We start from the raw sequence: 12102 nt of genomic DNA on the forward strand, positions 1-12102 counted from the left end.
GTCCTGGGGTATAGACTGCATGTGGTGCACTACTGGACTGGCCATGTGTGTTGGCTTCAGGACTGGTCCAGGTCGGGCCATACTGCAGCCAGCATGCAGGGCATGTCTCATGGGAAGCCACATGCAGCCCCCACTCTGGACCCCCTGTGCTGCATCCAGCACAGAGCAAGCCCTTCTGCCTCATGCAGAGTGAGCCCCGGGATGGTACGTGCCAGCAGGGCTGGACTGGCTGCTCACACTGCACCTAGCGCAGGGAGCCAGTACAGTGTGTGTGCTGCATGAAGCACCCTGCTGGACTGGTCCTGTACATTGGCTCTGCCATAACCTGATCCAGACCAGCCCTATCTCCTGCTCCCCTCTTTCCATCCTTGTCTGGAGGAGCCCACAGCCTCACACAGCTCAAGCTTTAACCACCTCCCTTCACTCCCCCTCCTTCGCCCCCCCATGCATGGCACAGCACCCAGGTAAACATTTCCTACCTCACCCCCAACATGCCTATCTTGTATACTTCCCCCACCCCTCCAAAGCCTCCTGCCTGAGCTGGAGATGACACATGAGCCCACAAGTCCAGTTGAGAGTGTTTAATTGCACACTTGAAATCCTTCTTTGATTCACCATTTCGACCCTCAGCCCAGAGTCTGGCAATGTGATCTGCCAGCTCATCTTACACTTGCAGTGCCAGGGGACCAACCTCTGCTTGAGAATTCATGGGCATGATCTAAGAGGCCCCTCCTTTTCAACCTTGCAGAGACTCAGACAGAGGCTTCCTCTTGGCCTTGCAGTTGTTATGCAGAGATGCCAGGGGCATGTTGCACTCACTGGCATCCAAGCATGTATGTCCTCAGCACCTCCAGTGAGCTTTCAGACACTTGAAAGCAGGCTTCAAAGCCATTCTACACTAGTTGAGCGGATAGTTAAACAATTCCTTCCAGGTGTCCAGGCACCCAGTGAAAGACTTCAGCCAGGGGTGCAGTGGGTGGATATGGCCCCTGTTTAACACCCTCAACCTGGATGTTAGGCATACCAGGGGAAAATTCTCTCCACACCATCAGTTCAAGGAGGAGGGAGCTCCTAAATATCCTGGTGCTGTGTACTGTTCCCTGCAAGCTGGCAGTAAGCTGAGCAGTAAGCAGAGAGCTCAGGTGCTGGACTGCCTTAAAGAAGCTTTTATCTGTGCTAGGGTGGCTGATTGGTGCTACAGTGTTTGCCTAGAGCCTGGTTTGTGGTTGGAGTTTTTTTTTCCTTTTCCCCTGTGGTGTGTGTTTGCTTTTTTCCCCCTCCCTTTGCTCTCTCTCTCTCTCTCTCTCTTTTCTGTTCTTTTCATTTCTTCCCCCTTCTGGAGTGACTGAATGACAAGGCTTGCTCTGGGTGGAGCTGGTTTAGGTAATTCAGGGGTGGAACTAAGCTAGGCAGCCCTGAACAAATCAGGGGGAAGTGAACAGAGGGCAGCAAACAGAGAGGGAGTTGGCTTAGGGAGATCACTGAAGGAGGGAACCAAGGAGAAGGAGACTCTGTGTGTGTGTGTGTGTGTGTGTGTGTGTGTGTGTGTGTGTGTGTGTGTGTGTGCGAGCGAGCGTACGCATGTGCACACATGTGTACATGTGCAAGGGCCCAGGTGTGGGTGTTTGGGATGCAGGTTCTTGTGGTGTGTCTTTTTTTCCCCCTTCCCCCTCTCTCTTTTTTTATCTCTTTACAGCATAGGTGTTCTCCAGAGAGCAAAGGAGGAGGCACAAATGGAGGTTGGGTCAGCTGTTGTGACCTGAGTGGGATGTGCCATACTTGTGTAGGGGACAGAGGTACCATTTTGTCATCCAGATATGGGTGCCTGGTAGGTGTGATGCCCATCTGGAACCTGAATTCAGGACATCACAGAGTCCGCCAAATATCATCCATCCTTCAGACCACTACCCCTTCCTGCTTGTCCATGTAGGCACCAATCATATTGCCAGGAATGACACTGAGAAGATCAGAGGTGGCTGTGAGGCTCTTGACAGGAGGATTAAGGAGCTTGGAGCCCAAGTGGTGTTCTCATCGATTCTTCCCATCGGGAAGGTCCAGAGAGAGACCATCATAGCCTAGAAGTGGAGAGGTATCTGAGATAGTGTTGATTCAAAAGCTTTGGCTTCTTTGACAATTGACAGATGTTCTTGAGAAGAAGACTCCTATCAAGAGATGGGATCCATCTGATGAGAATGGGGAAAAGCATCTTTTGTGCATCGTCTGGCCAACCTAGCAAGGAGGGCTTTAAACTATGTTCCATCAGGGATGGCGATCAAAACTCTCTCGAGACAGAGCACACATTCCAGAGGGTAAAGGACTCAAAAAAAGCAACTCAGCCCTGGGAAAGGGCCAGAGAGCTACAGGACTGCAACAAGTGGCATGAAAGAAAAGTGAGGAAGGCAAAACGCAAAATGCTTCTGATGTGTGTATACAAATGCAAGAAGTATGGGGAATAAACAAAATAAGCTGGAAGCTGCAGCCTGTGAAAACAACAGATTTGATTGGCATCACAGTGACCTGGTGGGACAGCTCTTATGACTGGAATGTCAACATTGAGGGTTACATTCTGTTTTGCAAAAACAGGGTTGGGAAAAAAGGTGGTGGTGCTGCCTTGTATGTCAAAAACACACACACTTGTCCCCTGATTCAGGAGCAAGAAGACAGCAAAGCAGAATTAATTTGGGTGAAGATTAAACATGAAAGATGAAGCACCAGTATAATGGTAGGGATTTATTATAGGCCATCAAATTAGGAAGAGGAGGTAGATGAGCCACTCTTCAAGCAGGTGACAAATCTATCCAAGAACTATGGGATAGTAGTGATGTAAGACATCAGTTTTCTGGACATTTGCTGGAAGAACAATGCAGCCAAACATAAAATGTCAAGCCAGTTTCTAATTTGTGTGGAGGACAACTTTCTGTCCCAGGAAGTAGAAGACACAATTAGTGAATCATCTATCTTGGAGCTTGTCCTAACTAAGAGGGAAGAATTGATGGGGCATGTGAAGGTGACGGGAAACTTGAGAGGAAGTGATGATGATATGATAAAATTCTAGATCAGAGACAGGGAAAGCACGAGGTCAGCACAATTAGGTTGCTAGATTTCAGAAAGGTGGATTTTATCTGACTCAAACACTTAATAGACATGGTGTCATAGGAGGATAGATTGTAGGATAAAAGTGCACACAAGGGCTTGGAGCTTCCAAGTAGACCTGTGCAAATAGGGAAATTTCAGATTCTGAGGACAGTGACTTGATTTGGATCACTGTCCCAAATTGATTCGACTGAATCAGTTTCGGAAGATTCAGCACTGATTTGGAGACTCGGTGATTCAGCCATAGACTATAATGGGGAATCACTGAAATACTGATAACTTCATTATTTTTCAATCGATTTGGATGAAAATAGCAGGGATGGTAGCCCCTTCTGAGGCCATGAAGCCTGCCAGGTTTCAAGAAGATAGGTGCAGAGGTTTCTGGGAAACTGCACCTCAAGGTGCTACCAAGCAAAACTTATGACGTGTGATTTTGTGTGTGTGTTAAAGAGCAGTGGGATGGTATCCCCTTCTGAGGCCATGAATCCATCCAGGTTTCAAGGAGATAGGTGTAGGGATTTCTGGAAAACTGCGCCTCAAACTTTTCAAAGCAAAACTTGTGACGTGTAACTTTGTTAAGGTGTATGTTCTGGGGTCATCTAGACCCAGCACTCTTTCCTGCTTATGCAGGGGGTCAGACTCGATGATCTATTGAGGTCCCTTCTGACCCTAGCATCTATGAATCTATGTTAAGGTGCATGTTAAGGTGCAGCAGGATGAAAATTGCAGGGATAGTAGCCCATGTTCTCACCCTCACAACTCCACTGCAGCCAGTAAGCCTAAGGTCTCTCAAAGATCTTAAAGGTCTGGGCTTTCCCCAGCCAGCTGGAGGTTATCAGGTGCCTCCTGCTCCTACCCACCTTTCACCAGGGAGGTTCTCAGTCCTGGCATTTCCTGGAGCTGCTGCACAACCAGCATTCCCCCCCCCTCCCCCTCCAGGCCTCCCAACCCTGGCAGGATGCAGTTTTAGGGCATGCCCAGGACTTAGGGCCTCCTCCTTCCCCATAGCCCCAGCCCATACCTCCAAGTTCATCCTGGCACGGGAGCTCAGCAGGGAGATGTTCTTGCCTTGCTGCCTGATGATGCTGTGAGTTCCGCCTCCAGCTCTGAGAGTGGGGCATTAAATGGCTTTAAAAAAGAGAAAGAAATAGGTGCAGATGGAGAGAGAAGGGTGGCACTCACTCCGTCTGCATGTGGGGCTTGGGGAACCCCAGCAGTGAGAGGTTCATCTTGAACACCAGCTGCTCCACCAAACCAGGATCCAAGGAGTTGCAGTGGGGTGTCGCAACATCCCCAACAATGCTGAACACCCTCTTGCTTGGAATATTTGTTGGTGGAAAGGACAGGTGTTCCCAGGCAACCATGGCCAGATCCTCCACATCTGGCTGTGGGTTGCCCAATAAGCCAAGGGGTTGCAGTCCAGTGGCTCCACATCCTCAGCAAGATAGGTAGCCACCAAAGCCTCAGCACTACCTGCCCAAGGCTGGGGTCTGGTGTGTCTGAACTCCAACATTGATGCAATGCCGTTGGCCCACATTGGCAGTGGCTGGCATGGAGAAGACTGGCTGGTGCTGGGAGTGCTGGCACGAGAAAGTGGATCCCCCTTTTCACGCCCCCTTGCCTCTGCCCCTCTGCTTCCCTTACTCTGTTCACCAGCACCTCCATCCACTGATCCAGGGTTTTGGTGCTGCCAGTGCACATGCTTCCCTTCACCCTTGGGTCACACGTGCCCACCAGCATGTGGACTGTACTGGACTGCTAGGGATCCAGCCATTTTCTGATGTCCTCCTTCAGCCGCTTCACCAGTACCTGCACCTCTGGTGAAAACAGGTTGCCCCAGCCAGGAACATTGATCCCCTGGAACTTCTTTATTTGGTTCTCAAGTTCCCTCACTATGGGGATCACCTGGCAAAGAGAGCATCGCCAGCACTGAAGGTCTCAGTGGCCTTGAGGAATGGCTTGAGGTCCACCAAGATCTGGGAGATAGTATCCCACTTTATTTTGTTAAGGGGGCCGCTGACCCCAATCTCCCCAAGCAAGGCCAGCCCATTGATGACCTTCTGTTGCTCCACCAACCTTTCAAGAATCAGGTATGTGGAGTTCCACCAAGTTTCCACATCCTGCATGATTTTGTGCTGCAGGTTGCTCAGCTCTGCCTGTTTGTCCCACAGCACCTTGCCCCCCTTGATTCTCTGGGGGAGGTAGCCCACCACCTTCCTCCATTTTGAAATCAGCTGGGTGGTAGTGACAGCACCATCACCAGCAGCCCTGTCCCCCTCCAAGGCATCCCTGACTATGAGGTGGAACTTGTGTGCCACACAGTGGATGCTAACAAAGTTGATATCACGGACTACCTTGACCACATTGGCCCCATTGTTGGTGACCATGAACCTGCGGGTGAGTCCACCCTGCCCAATGAGCCACCCCTGCACCACCTGGTTCATGGCCACCATGATTTCCTTTGCCGTGTGGGACTCATCCATCACCTTGGCTTGAAGGAGAGCCCACTGATGGCCTGACTGATTGCACCAGTGCCCTGTGAGGGAGAGGTAGGCATGATCTCCACCCTGGCTGCTCCAGATGTCTGAGGTGATTTGCAGAGCTACCTGCAGACTTGCTTTGCACAACTCCTTCCTCAAGTACTCCCTGCATGACTCATACAGGGAGGGCATCACTGTCCTGCTAAAGGTGGTGTGTGCAGGCACTTGGTAGGATGGGGCCATGAGTGCCGTGAGCCGCCTGAACCCTGGCCACTCAACTAAGGAGAAGGGCTAGCCATCCAGAGCAAGCATCTTCCCAAAGCTCCGGATGACCTTGCTCGCCCTTGCAATGCTCCCCGCTTTGTCTGTGGCTTTCCCCCAATGCTCCAGGGTAGCTTGCCTCTGCTTCATTGGGGTGGGGGCTTTGGAGAGAGAGGGGAACTTCCCTTTGGGCACACTCCCACTGGTGCTTAGGAGGAGCAAGGGCAAGGGGGTGCTGCCTCCTGAGATGCGGCAACACCACCGTGGTGAAGTGTTTCACCTTCTTGCCTTGGCTGATCTGCCTTTGGCAGTGCTGGCAGATAGCATACTTAGGATCATCTGCCACCTCAAAATGATCCCACACTACACTACACCCCCCCCCCCCAGCTTCTAGGTTGAGGATGAGAATCCTGCCTTATCCCCCTCCTCGACAGGCAGAGGCACAATAACAGGAGGAGGTGACTCAGCTGAGTCACTTGCCTCCACAGCTTCTGCCTCAGCCTCCTCCAAGGTTCTTTCCAGAGAAGGAGACCTGGCTCTAAGGAAACTTTGAGAGGTGTGGAATAAACTTAGATTTCCCCTCATTCCCCAGAATTTCTTTTGCTAGGTTACTCAGGTCCCCTGCTTCCAGATCCAGCTTCTCCTCTGGCACTGGGAGGCTCATGCTGGGAGATGAAATTGGGGTGGAGGAGACTTTCATTCTGGTGCTGGTGGCTATTTCTGGTGTTAAGGGAGGTGGTGCATGTGCAGGGACAGGTACTGCTTCTACCTCCTTGCCCCCACTAGCAGCAGAAGACTCACTGTTGCCAGGAAAGGGGATGCATCTATGTTTGGGGTGGGAGGGTGGGGGACTTGCAGCTCTCCTCCTACCCCATCTAGCCCCTCTCCCTCCCCTGCCAGACTACCTGGCACCTGCCTTTCCAGCATGCTTCACATTAATCTTTGCTGTTCTGGAAAATGTGTGTGTGTGTGCACGCAGCTGTAATATCTCTTCTTTTCTCTGTGTGTGTAACTAACTAATATCTCTTCTTCTTCTTCTCTGATTAGTGTGTGTGTGTGACTACTACTCTTCTTCTCTGTTTACTGTATGTGTGTGTGTGTGTGTGTGTGTGTAATGTATGTGCTTTCCTGCACAGTGATGGATCACACTACCAGGGACAACACAGCTTTCTTTTAAAGTGTGAGGGGGAAAAAAATAAGAACAAATAAGACGTTCTTGGGGAAAGAATAAGTTGAAAGAAAGGCATTGGATAGGGATAAGTAGAGGGATTCTAGGCAAGGGTAATTAGCTGTATCCAGTCCTTTCCAAGAACAGAAACAAGCAGGAGACCAAGTCAGTCCAGTAGTACCTTTCAGACACAGCTGTTCAGGCAGAAACAGCTCACAAAAGGGACAGAAAGGCTGCAGACTGAGGCTTATATGCTGTTTCTACGTCCTTCCCCCAGAGCACTGTGATTTGAAGGGAAATCAGGGAAAGATCACAGTCACTGGCCAGCTAGAGATGTCAGTCTTTACCCCCCTGCTCCCCTTCCCTCTTCTGAGTTTCTGTTCCCCTGAAAGACTGCCTTCCGAATCTCTGAATCTTTTTCTGAATCTTTTCTGAATTGATTTGGAGGGGGGTTTTTTGTCTCCTGTTTTGATTTGGATTCAGTGATTCGGCCTCTGAATCGGGCCAAATCTTCTCTGAATTGAATCGGTGACTGAAGCTTCAAACACCCCTTCTTCTAAGGGGTACAGTATTGGAAGCCCAACAAGAAACTGTCCTGACATGAGGGAAGCACAATAAGAATGGCAAGAGACCAATGTGGCTGCACAAGGAGCTTCTAAAATGCCTCAAATGCAAAAGGAGAGCATACAGGCAATCAAGGAATGAGCAGGTCACCAAGAAAGCATACAGGGAAAGAGCAAGAACCTTCAGGGACAAAATCAGAAAGGCAAAGATAAAGAACAAGCTTCACCTGGCAAAGGAGGTTAAGGACAACAAGAAGGGATTCTGTGTTAGCCAGAAAAGAAGAACCAAGGAAACTGTTGGTCCTCTGTTAACAAGCCAGGAGGAACTCCTAACCAAAGATGCAAAGAAGGTGGAATTACCTAACAGCTACCATGCCTCAGTCTTCACAAAAAATGAAGCTGCAGACAGACACCTAATAAGGACTATCTGGGTAAGGAAAGGGGCAAGATGAGGGAAAAGATAACAAATGAGAGGGTCAGAGATCTTTTGTTGGGTCCAAATGAACTCAAGTCAACAGGGCCAAATGAACTTCATCACAGGGTCCTGAAGGAACTGGCAGAGGAGATCTTGGAGTCCTTGACAATTATCTTTATGAAGTCATGGTAGACAGGCCAGGTACCAGAGGACTGGAAAAGGGCCAGCATAGTGCACCTCTAAAAAAGGATAAAAGGAGGACCCAAGGAACAACAGACCAGTAAGCCTCACCTGTATACCTGAGGAGTTGTTATAGCATATCCTAAGGAAGGCCATTTGCAAGCATTGGGAGGAGGAAAGGCTGATCACAAGCAGCCAGCATGGATTTATGAAAAATTAATCATGTAAACTAAATGTGATCTCCTTTGACAAAGTAACTAATTGGGTAGATGAAGGGAATGCTGTGGATATAGTGTACTGGCTGACGTCATTGCGCAGCCACTGGCGGGACTATTTGAACACTCGTGGCGCATGGCCCAGGTCCTAGAGGACTGGAAAAGGGCCCATGTGGTTCCCATTTTCAAGAAGGGGAGGAAGGAGGACCCGGGCAACTATAGGCCAGTCAGTCTCACCTCCATCCTTGGCAAAGTCTTTGAAAAAATTATCAAGGCTCACATTTGCGAGAGCCCAGCAGGACAAATTATGCTGAGGGGAAACCAGCACAGGTTCGTAGCAGGTAGATCATGCCTGACTAATCTAGTCTCTTTTTATGACCAGGTTACAAAACACCTGGACGCAGGAGTAGGGGTTGACGTCGTTTACTTAGACTTCAGGAAGCCCTATGAGGAGAGACTAGGGCACCTGGACTTCTTCAGCCTGCACAAGAGACGGTTGAGAGGCGACCTTGTGGCTGCCTATAAGTTCATCATGGGGGCACAGAAGGGAATTGGTGAGGCTTTACTCACCAAGGTGCCCCCGGGGGTTACAAGAAATAATGGCCATAAGCTAGCAGAGAGCAGATTTAGACTGGACATTAGGAAGAACTTCTTCACAGTTAGAGTAGCCAAGGTCTGGAATGGGCTCCCAAGGGAGGTGGTGCTCTCCCCTACCCTGGGGGTCTTCAAGAGGAGGTTAGATAGGCATCTAGCTGGGGTCATCTAAACCCAGCATTCTTTCTTGCCTATGCAGGGGGTCGGACTCGATGATCTATTGAGGTCCCTTCCGACCCCAACATCTATGAATCTATGAATCTATGTATCTGGATGTCAGCAAGGCTTTTCAGAGGGCCCCACATGACCTTCTCATAAACAAATTAGAGAAATGTGGACTAGATAAAACTAGACTACTATAAGGTAAATAGATAATTGGCTCAATAGTCACAAGTAAAGGGTAGTTATTAGTGGGTCCATGTCAGAATGTCAGGAGGTTTCAAGTGGAGTCCCACAGGGGTCTTTCACATGTTTATTAATAATTTGGATACTGGCATAGAAAGCTTCTTGAGCAAGTCTGTAGATGACACAAAACTGGGAAGGATTAAAACACATTGGATCATGCAAGCACAGTTCAGAAGGATTTCAACAGATTGGGAGGTTGGCCTGAAGCTAACAGGATGAAGTTCAATGCAGACAAATGTAAGGTGCTGTACTTCAGTAGGAATAATCAAAAACACAAATACAAAATGGGGGACAGCTGGCTGGATGGCAGCACTGTAGAAAATTTGGGAGTCTTTGTAGATCACAAACTCAATATGAGCCTGCAATGTGATACAACTGCACAAAAGGCAAATAAGGTTTTGGGATGCATCAATAAAAGCATTAGGTGCAAGATGCAGGAGTTGATAGTCCCTCTCTGCTCGGCACTGATTAAGTCTCATCTGGAGTATTCTGTGCAGTTCTGGGCTTCACAGTTTAAAAAGGACATGGAGAAGTTAGAGAGGGTCCAGACGTAGGCAACAAAGAAGATCAAGAGCTTGGAAGGCAAGTTATATAAGGAGAAGCTGAGATGTTAAGCATGTTCAGCTTGATGAAAAGGTGCTTAAGAGGGGACATGATAGCGGTCTTCAAATACTTGAAAGACTGCCATAAAGAAGTGGGAGAGAGCCTTTTTCTCTTGGTTCAGAGAGGAGGTCATGAACCAATGGCTTGTAATTGCAGCAAAGTAAGTTTAGATTGGATATCTGGAAAGACTTCTTCACTGTGAGAATAGTGAGGCAATGCAATAGACTGCTTAGCAAAATTGTGGACTCTCCATCACTGGAGGTGTTCAAGAAGAGGTTGAACAGCTACTGGTCAGGAATGACCTAGGCATAGTTATTCCTATGATATATTATGGGTATTTCCCACTGTTTGGAGCTATGCTGGTTCCCCCTCCCCCTGCCTTTCTGCTAGAAGTGTCAGGATATTTTTAACCCTTCCTCAGAGGTATTGGTTGTTGGCATAGCCAAAATTGGGAACTTTGAATAGGGTGTGCCAACGTTTCTGCTGGGACAGAAGCCAGAGGGACTTTTGTTCCTGGCTAGAGGGAGTTGCCCCTCCATTCAAGGTGACCATATTTGGGGTCAGGAAGGAATTTTACCCCATGGTCAGATTGGTATGGACTGGGGGGTGGGGTTGCCTTCCTCTGTAGTGAGGGACATGGCTCTTCTACCTGGTACCTCTTGAGCATATATTAACAATATTTTATAGACAACATTGGTTGCAGTGGTTTCCCTGCTTTACCTGTGGCAGGTTAGGGTGTTAGGTCTGTGTTATGCCATGGTCGATGATTGTCTTATGTAGTGTTTTGATTATGGTTGTATGGGTGGTTTGGATAGGAATGTTCCTGCCTCAGGCAAGGAGTTGGACTAGATGACTTCTGGAGGTCCCTGCCAGTCCTACCTCTCTATGACTCTAACCCTGGCCATGCAGAAGTTTGTGCGCCACTGCCCATCATCCCAGGTGGCTATGACAATCCACTTCTATCAGTTGCTGCTCATTTCCCTGGCCCAGAAACACTACTCCATAGTTTAGAGCCACTCCCACTTCTGCCCAGCCACAACATGGTGGCCTGTGGCCAAAACATCTTCAGGATGGCAGCTGCTGCCATAGATTAGGAGCTGGAGATAGTCACAGATGGCATGCTGTTTAGCAAGGGCACATGCCTGAGCTTCTACCTGCCCCCCCCCCCCCAAAGTATTGCTTCTTGACTCTTTTTCCAAATGGAAGTAATCATAGTAGCCATCCGAGGGTGACATGTAGAGAGCCAATCCTGTGACTTCTTCATTGCGAGAAAAGCTGCAGCCCAACCAGTCTCAGGACAAATGCAACGGCTGTTATAGCCTCTGGGGACAGACTCTCCCACACCAAACCTATAGTCAGGGTGCAGGCTACCTGCTCAGCTTGTGCATGACCACAGTTGTCAAAACCACTAAGTTTTAGTAGTGTCACACTGCATGACTTCTCCATCTGCCATTCCCCTCTTCATCCTCCCCCTCTCAGGAATATGACTTCTGCATCAAAGGTCTTCTGTAGCATGTAGGATTTACCTGTAAAGTACATGAAAGTTAAAATAAAACTTGTCATATTTATTTTCATTTATTCTTTTTGTGTGATAAAAATTCACATTTTAAATTATTCTGAGCTCAGTAAAATTCATTTTGCTGCCAAAAACATAGTGGTCCAAGCATAAATCGATTTGCAGCCGAGGAAAGTGCAGGTCAGCTTTCATGTTCTTTTTGATATTCTACCTAAAACATACTTTTCATAAATCTACATATAAGAAAAATAAATAATATATATATCTCCTTATTTCCATTTAAATACTTAGTGAATGGAATTAAAAAAAATATGATCCTCTTTTCAGAAGCGTTTAAACCATTCATAAATTGAATGCACTGAAGTTAGTTCATGCTTTTTGTACTTTGAAAGTCACCATCCTGTAAACATTAGCAGAAATTGGCAATCCAGTTCCTAATTTTATGTCCAAATTTTTCTTCTGCTTTCATTAGTGTTTAATCTGTCAAACTTGAATATTAATTCAGAGTTACAGTACAAGCCCCTATATTCTCAAAGTACTTGAAGGATGACTTCAGAGGCTTTCCAGTTTTTATTTTAAATGTAATTTTTTAGATGATATAACGATATA

General features: G+C 48.0%; 1 protein-coding gene across 5 annotated transcripts in view; it reads left to right on the plus strand.

Moving 5' to 3' along the window:
- Positions 1-12102, plus strand: part of COL19A1 (collagen type XIX alpha 1 chain) — a 393720-nt gene that overhangs the window by 322114 nt on the left and 59504 nt on the right. The window lies entirely within an intron of this gene.

Source organism: Alligator mississippiensis, chromosome 1 (assembly GCF_030867095.1).
Source record: "Alligator mississippiensis isolate rAllMis1 chromosome 1, rAllMis1, whole genome shotgun sequence".
NCBI classification, from domain to species: domain Eukaryota; kingdom Metazoa; phylum Chordata; order Crocodylia; family Alligatoridae; genus Alligator; species Alligator mississippiensis.